The following is an 8,907-nucleotide window of genomic DNA, read 5'->3' as shown; positions in this document are numbered from 1 at the left end:
ACCACCAAGTGTTATCTTGCACACGGCCATTTCGACATTTTACTGCAAGATTTATGGCTGTAATAAACAATCTCAGAAACCCTTTTTTTCCCCGGTACTTCCCTTTAACAAACTTGTAGCATCATCCTAAGCTCTCAAAGAAAGAAAAGGAGAGGAAAAATAGGCCAGCTCCCTTATTTCTCCAGAAGGACTAAAGGGTCGATTTCACTGGCGAAGGAGACTTTAATCAGTTAATAAAGGAGCGAGAGTTTCCTGGCCGAGGCTGGCCGAGGAGGAGACGGGGACCCCGCTGGAATTAAGTTGAGAGGGAGAGAGTCAATTTCCATGCACCCAGAAGAGCCAACCTCATACATACCCAAAGAGGGGGGAAAGGGGGATCCCCCTTTCTCCTGTGAAACAGGCAAGCACTCCTGCTACCCTCCACATGCGCGGCTCAAACGTCATTACCCCGAAAGAGAAAATAATAACAGCAAGAACAGTAATAGTAATAGTAATAGTAATAGTAATAGTAGTAGTAGTAGTAGTAGTAATAATAATAATAATAATAATAATAATAATAATAATAATAATAATTCAAGTCAACCTTTCTCCGTGCCCGGGCATCCTCCACCGAGAGCGGTAGGAGGAGGAAGAATCGCACTAGCAGCCTGGTTTGAATTTGATTTGAACCATTTTGAATATATTTAGCCCCAGCTTTCCCCTCTTGAATGCGAGGCTGTCCCAAGTTTCAAAGTGACCGAAAAGTGACACCGTGTGCATTTTGTTTCTTATTAATCTTACACATTGACAGTCTTTGTTAAATAACAAGGCGTGCCCTTCACCAGGCGACATTTTCATATTTGTTAGACGCGGTGACCTGAAGTTCACCTCGGCCTTGGACTTAGTTTTTCTAAAAGGTCTATAACAGTGTCTTTTAGATAGCGGGGTGCTTTGCCCAGGTCACTACTTCTAAGGGAAAATTGAGAAAAAATCGCGGGAAAATGTAAACGTTATGGAATGTATCGACTGTATTCCCCCCTTTGTTCCCGGGACTGATACAGCCCCCGAGGCTGCTCCTGCCTCCGCGGGCGGGAGCGCTCCTTTCCTCCTTTCCAAACCTTCCAGTTTTGCCCCAAGTTCAGCTTTTGGCGAAAGCGGCGACTTCTCCGGCACCGGGGCTCTTCTCAGCAACGGGGTGGTTGGCGGGATTCGCTCCCTCTGTCCTGGCGCGGTTAAATAAACACACGTAAAACGTGATTTGTGCCCGGATTTTAAATGAATGGTCTTTTGAGCAGACCTTCCACGCCAGAGAGCAGTGTGCTGAATGCAGAGAGTGAAAGGACAGAAAGAGTTCCTCTCAAATTATTAACTGTTCTGCTCCAGGTTGTTGCCTATTTTTTTTTAAGGAATACTTCAAACAACAGTTCAGAAGAGTCAGTGTTTGTTGAAGTCGCAGTTTCAACTTCTTTGAAAATATTCTCACTGGTATTTTTATTCTAAGCCAGACTGAAAATATGGAATTCGAGCCACTAATTGTTTTGGTGAGGAAGGAGATGGATTTCGGTCACCTACTCTTGAGTAAGCCAGTTATAGTAACAGCTTTCTTTCTGGGTATATCGAAGACGCATTGTTATTCTTGGAAACAATCCGCCTGCTATTCTCTAACAAAATAGATATTTGGCTACGGTGTTTAGCTTGTTATCAGGCTTCGCTCTTACACCAAATAAATACTCTGGGTGTGAAAGGTTATATACTATCTCCAGCGAGGGCAGGCTCCCCAAACGTGCCATGCCAGGGCTGGCTACAAGTGAGCAACAGCAGCAACTTGCGAACAACGCCTGCACGCCGAGCAAACACTGGCATTATATACTTCCCAGGCTTCAGCAGGTACCTTAGGCAAAACCTCCCATAACCGCGCTGGCTAATCTGAAACCTAACCCCTGGTATATTTGTTCCCAAGAAATAGCGCTCGACTGCCACGATCCAGCTGTGTCTCTGGCAAATAATTCACGCCTACCAGCTACACTGAGGCCGGTGTAGTCTCCTGCCTTGGGGTCGAAAGGCAGCAGGCACGGATGGGGGTGAGGTGCGCTGCGCCTTTCCTCGGACTTCTTCATCGCCCCGTCCCCTCCTCCACACCTTGCATATCTGCTTAGGCATATTGGGGAATATCCTTTCCCTCTTCCATCGACCCGCATCATTTCAGGCTGAATGCGGTTTGCTGTCATCCCCCCCAGAATGAAATTCCCTATGCGATATCGGCCAGTTCTCCCTACAGACACGCCTAACCGAGGAGCTAAAGCTTCAACACCGAGGAACAAAAAATCCCAGCAATGTGGGAATAACTCTCTGCCCAAAGAAATTCCACTAAACTTTTTATTTGGGGGCGGGGGGGAGGAGGGCGGACGGGGGGGAAGGAGGGAGGGAAAACAACCCTTCCTGCTCCCCATTTCGCTGGGAACCCCTGCCTCGGGTAATTCCAGAATCCCCCCAAATCACGGAGCGGCTCGGGGCGCCAACTTCTCCGCAACGTTTTCCATCGGTAGCACACCATTGTCCCACCTCTCCGCATTTTAAACGAGCTCCTTCGGACCAAACATATAACCCTTATTATCTCCAGCGTGTCCTGTTTAAGCACAGTTTAGCGGTCGCTACAGAAATGAGAGCAAAAAACAAAGGCGCGGCTAGGATCGATACACGCGTTAATAGCTTCGCTCCTATCTTATCTTCCTGCCATTTTGCAAAGTGAGAAGGCTTGACATGAAACCTCTTAAAGTAGGTTATTATATAATAAACAAGGGCGAAACATTTTGCTACCTGACTCTCGGAGGAGGCAGCATCAGCGGCTGCTGTGGGGGTAACACGCGTGTTTACCTGCCGCGGCTGAACCCGAGATATTCAGACACAAATGTGGCCGATAATTCAAGATGATATACAACGTGTATTACTCTTGAAAAGAGGAATTTTCTATCCTTTCCTCGGTAATTGAGGTCATTCAGCCAGTAGGGTTCACCTGGAGTCCATACTGTGATACACACGTAACTCAAAGCTATTTTATCTTTTGTGCTGATAGTCAAGATCTCGGCTATAACATTGACATCAAACTCTGTCTGGGCGAATGACTAAGAGTGGTGCAAAACGTAAACTTTTGACCCTCAACTTTTTGACCTGCAGTTGTAACGCCCTTAACCACAAAGATATACAAAAGCTATGCAGCTTCTTTTAGGAGTAAGAGACTCGCACTGTTTGTTTCAATAGTTCTGCCGTTTCCCCCAGCTTTCTAAGGGCTTTTTTTCTTTTTCCTTCTTCTTGCTGTTGAGAAATCGGATACTTTTGCATTTTTAATTATTGCCTTTTTTTTTTTTCTCTTTTCTTTAATCTCGCAGTTTTGTAAAGTGCTGTTAAATCAGTTTGCACAGCCTTTCGGCAGCGTTGGAGGGAAGCCTGTTACTCAAAGGCGCTATGTGGTTACAATTGCAGGTGAAATGCTGGGTAAGTTCTGGGCGTGAGGTTGGAAGGAATGTAGCGACGAGCGTTGGGGGAAAAGCTGCAGCTCTCTGCTGCGAGGGTCTTAGTCATTTCTCCTTGATTTAAACATAAAGAAACAAGTCTAATTGTTTGCGAAGCCTTGTCTAGGCAAACGAGTTGACTGTGAACTTGGTCTAAAGCGAGCTCTGCTGGTGATTCCTAGGGTGTGCAGATTTATCTTTTCTGCATTTACTTAACCTGGCAGTGAACTGCACGGGCTGCCATTTGTTATCCAGAGACAGACTTCACCTCAAGCAAGGACTGTTCCACAAAATTGCAATAATTACCCAATAACCTTCATAGCAAATATTATTATTGAAAAGACATTTTTTTGGGGAGGGGATATAGGAAAGACTCCTTATGCGTGCTGTAAGGCGAAATCCTTGCAAATTTTACACGCTCTCTCTGTCAGATTTGATATTGTTTGTGCGTGTAGCTACAGGAACATGTGACTGTGATGGTCCATGAGTATTTGCCTTCCAGAGAGACATTAGTGAGGATGCTTTGATTTGAAAGGGATAATATTTTCAAAGATGACCAGGCGGCTGTGGGAGCTGTGGTTTTGCGCTCTGGCTAGCAAGTCTAGCAACAAACCGGGGAGATTTTAAGGGCAGGAAAGAGAAAGAGCTAAGAGAGCAAAGCGATGTCTTCACTTCGTCAGGAGATTTACTTATGTCTGCATTTAATGCGTTAAATCTGTATTTGCGGGGAGGGAAAAGGCATTGCTCCAGTATCCAGGGTTTGAAATCGAAACCTCCTGATCCGCCCCTCATGATCTGTTCCATTCAATTTCCCATGGAGCAGATTGCAAACCCCTCTATTGTCACCCTTCCACAGATACACACTTATTAAATGTAAGGAAATGGCAGAATAATAATTTCCCCGTAATGTTCTGCAATTAGGGCGTTTGCAGGTCTTAGGCAAGGCTGCAGAGCTGTAATTTACGGATGACTTTCCATCGGATTGTTATACTTCTGGTTTAGAGAAAGTTATGCCTTGCAAAGTCACTAGTTACACACATTAAGAGAGTTGCCTAATCTTTAATTGGCCTTACGCTTAGACGTGACACGCTACACTCAAGTATTTCTTTCAAAGGATTAGGTAAACTACATTTCAATGCGCAGAACGCCACTTGCCATGCCTAAGGTAAAACAAACTCGCACGCATTAATCCCCCAAACACAGCAGAAAAATAATGTGTGCAGATAAGACCTCTCTCCTGATTCCCAGCGATTATTCTCCGTGACATTTTCCCTCGGAAAACAATTAGGATCTGGCAATATTTTGGTAGAGTTCGGCAGCCTGGGGTTGTTTGAATTTCAAATTTCAAAGCGGATTAGAAAATCTTAATGCGTTCCTGGATTTGAATGGCTTCAACTGTGCTGTTTAGGACAGGGCAGGGCCAGAAATATGGAGAAGTTGTCATTTCTAGCTAACTTTCTTTTGTTGTTAGAGACTTTCTTGCAGTACGGGCGGGTTTATATGCTTGTGGGTTTGGGGATATTTTTCTTTTCCGTAGTTCTTGAATCTCTGTACACTGCTTTACGTGGAATATGCTCCAGAAGCCACATTCAAAAATGTGAAAATAAGTAGTAGCAAATCTTTTCACTCTAGACAATGAAAAATTACAATCCGCGATGAGATCCAGGTTCCTAAAATATTAGTCGAACGGGTGTGCGTGTGTGTTTATATATTCACCAGATAATTCAAATAACGCAGCATTGTTGAATATTGAGTAATCGCGAACGGTTTGTGTCTAGTATCATTCCCGTTTGCAAGCGAAGGATTTGCCTTGGAAAAGGACCCGTATATAAATGAAGCCCAAACTTTTAAAGGGTTTTCATGCCTTTGCCTCAAACTATAAAATTTTATGGCATATAATATAATATAATATAATATAATACACACCTATCATATATAACTTTCTGGTATTCCTATTGACGAAAATGTGACAGCTAGTGTACTATAAAATCTCCAGCTGTTTATTGAGGAAATGATTTTCAAATGTGCATCTGGATATGCCCTTTTAAAGCCTTTTCCATTTTTTTAATATAAAGTATATGCATATGTGTTTGTTTAGTGTTCACAGGAAGATACACAGACACAAAGGCTTTGGACTCCATTTATCTTACACAGGGGGTTGACTCTAAATATTAAATATTTGTAAAACTGTGAGATCTTTGAGCTGAGCCAACCTTATATACTACTGTTTCTTTAATGTTAAAAGCAAATAAATTAAAAATAGGAATCAGTCAGCCATGTGCAGACCTTGCAGAGGTACACAGCAACCTTACCCTCCTGTACCTCTGTGCCTTTCTCTCATTTTTCCTCACAGTAGCAGATACAGTCTAAACTGCAATATTCAAACGGGATAGCACTAGTAAAATAAAACAAAGCCCATCTCCCAGCTCGCATCAAACCACCCCGTTCTTTTGCAAACCTGACTTTATGACACACGAAGGAAAACAGTGCGATCTGCTGAATCCCTGCTGCTCCAAACCTGGGCAGAGAAAGAGGTACTCACAGCAGGTTTGGAGATATATATAGATACAGATATAGATATATAGATACATATATTTTGGAGGCAATTCTCCAATTTCTTCCCTAGCCCCTGACTAGCCGCTCTGCACCCTCCGAGATCACTCGCTTTAGTAACAGCTCTGAGGGTAAGGATCAGGCCTTTATGCTACCCAGAGAAAGACAGAGTTCCTTTCACCCTTTCATTCAAGTCCTGGAAATTCAAAGACTAAAGTTAAATCCGGCCATAAAGTTTATTGCTGAGTAATCACACTCTAGTGAGAACAGTCCACTTAAATAAAAAGAATGTTGAAGTAAACACGCAGCTGGGGCCTACCCCACAATGGCAGCCAGCAATATAAGGCAGAGAGGGAGAGAGCAGAGCTAGGGGGATATTTACAATCTTCAATAAACCAAGCCCGTATTTCATAATTTGCAGCACTCTAATGACCTGTAGTCTCTTGTATTAATGCTACAAGTTACAGTCAATTGGTTCGCTTAAAAAAAAAAAGTCACAGGAACGTATATATGTATACACGCTTACACACCCTTTGTATACATAAATACACTGATATTAGACACACATATGCATGTGCACGGCTTTATACAGGCGTATACATCGATTTGTACATGCATGCACACACACACATAATTTAAATACATTTATATTTATGCTATTACATATAGGATCTGGAAAAAGTTACAGCAACGTTATAAATGCGCATTCCCGAAACACACACCACACTTGCAGATGGACATATATACATAGCTAAAGCTTTCTGCACAACCTCACGCAGAAAATAGGAATCTTAAGCGCTCCAGTACAGTCTGCCATTTTAGTACTAGCTCTGATGTGCAACATATTTCACCAATCCAAAGATTATTACCATATCAAGCACGCCTCCAACTCTATCATGCCTACATAAGACACTGCCCAGATAATATCAAGCCCTATTTATTTTGTTTCCCCTTTTTTTAATCGCCTGCAGTAACTACTCTTTGCTAAACAAAACCTCTCCAAACTTGGAGAGCCTATTGGAGCAAAGGAAGTAATTATGTTCTGCGGTAGTCAAAGTGATTAAAGCTAGGCCCCAAAATCCATCTCTGCCAAAGTCGCTTATTGTGGTTTACTTTGATTTGATCGTTAAAATAGAGAGCTAGCTGCTGCGAGTGGAGGGATGGGGGGGATTTGCAGCGCAACCTGGATCATTAGTGGTTGATCCTGCCTCTCGGGCTCGGTGGGACCGTCCTGAAAAGCTCCAGGCGGAGAGGAAGGGAAAAAGAAAGAGAAAGAAAGAGAGAGGCGAGAGGCAGCGAGAGCGAGCAGGAGCCTCGGCTTCCCCACTGTACAAATAAACTTTAAGGAACTTGTGCACAAAACTTACCTTTGACTTGCAAGGAGCCATTTTTCATACAGTATTGAGAACTTGTGGTTTGGATACTTCTGTCCCTAAACCTGACAATTTGAATGGCCAGGAGGCACACGTAGCCTGCAAAAGAGTCAAATGAAGTCCAGCGTCAGTGAGATTATATGTTATGTGGTATATAATGTTGGATGTCAACTCCCCAAAACCATAAAACTTACTTTAATGGCACCACGTGACTTTTTATAGCCAGTGAGCCTATCTGTCTGTGCTATGGATGATTTTACGATCTAATTCATAGACAAAACCCTATTCATTTGGCACCCAAATGTCATATAGCCGGAACTGCGGCTTATAAAGTTTACTGTTTTATAACTTTTAAGGGAAGGCATCAATGTAACCAGTCAGTAAATGTGCAAATCTTTAGTTGCTCTTACAAGCTCAGAAGAGTTAACCATTCAAGCTCTGATGGGGTAAGTAACATTACGTTTATAGCAAACTAACTGTAGCAAAGAAAACCAAAAATCTTTAAAGGGTGAAAAAGTGGGAATGTGGCTAGCGAGGGTTACTAATAGACGCAGAGGGCTCGGACGTGGCTGTCCTGCAAATACACTTAATGAAACCACAGGAGAAATTCTAGAGCGATGCAAACACGTCTTGGAGTTAGCAGCGTGTTTTAACAAAGCACTTTTTTTTTTTTTTTTTCAACCATCAGCAAACAGCTAACAGTTGATTCACCCACAAAGGGTGTTGATTGTGGTCCTGCGATGCAGCTTTCCACCTAGCGAGAAACCAGTAAGGAGGAACTTATGGTCAAACTTTCAATTAAAAATACTGGTAGCGGACAATCGCAGCATCCACCATTTCCAGCGTGCAGCAGGAGCGAGGTAAAATACTATTACAAACTCTGCACGGGTTAATATTTTTTTCAGAGGCAAATCAGGAAGCACAACTTCTTGCTTTGCACAAACCAGACCACGAAAACTTTACAATAGAAAGTTTATTTTTTTTGTTGATTTCCAGTCAGTTTTTTTAAAAACAAATACAAAAAAAAAAAAGCTGATCACAGTTTGCTCAAACAGCCAGACTTTGACTATATTTGTAACTTTGTTCACAAAAAACATACATCACAGAAGCTGCGCTTAATAAGAGCCACTTCTAAGAGTTCGTGCAAAGAGTCATATACAAAGGCACAGCAAGGACATACTGCTTGGAATCACAGTTTTCGTCACAGATTCACTATTCACTACACGTAGGACAAGTTCAGTTGATTTCATCATTTCACCTCTACAACAGCATTAATTACACAGGAATTATATAGGTAGTTTGAATAAAAATATTTTTAACAGCTTGGAGCTATACAGACATTAACACTTGACCACACATGCACAGTTAAGCAGGTTGAGTGCAACACATAACATTTGTACTAAACCGGGGGAGGGTTTCTTTCTCTCTCTCCTTTTTTTTACCTTCTTTTTTTTTGTTCTTTTTTGTTTAGTTTTGTTTTGTTTTAACAGTTA

General features: G+C 42.4%; 1 protein-coding gene across 3 annotated transcripts in view; it reads right to left on the bottom strand.

Moving 5' to 3' along the window:
- Positions 1 to 8,395: 8,395 nt before the first annotated feature.
- The window catches only part of HOXA5 (homeobox A5), a 2,759-nt gene continuing 2,247 nt past the window's right edge, over positions 8,396 to 8,907 (bottom strand). For all 3 annotated transcript variants that reach the window (XM_072854089.1, XM_072854088.1, XM_072854090.1), the window contains one exon: positions 8,396 to 8,907. This exon is cut by the window's right edge and continues 532 nt beyond it. The gene's annotated coding sequence lies outside the window, so the exon portion shown is untranslated.

This window comes from Ciconia boyciana, chromosome 2 (assembly GCF_034638445.1).
Source record: "Ciconia boyciana chromosome 2, ASM3463844v1, whole genome shotgun sequence".
NCBI classification, from domain to species: Eukaryota; Metazoa; Chordata; class Aves; order Ciconiiformes; family Ciconiidae; genus Ciconia; species Ciconia boyciana.
Note: the sequence above shows the minus strand (reverse complement) of the source record. Positions and strands in the feature narration are given on the sequence as shown.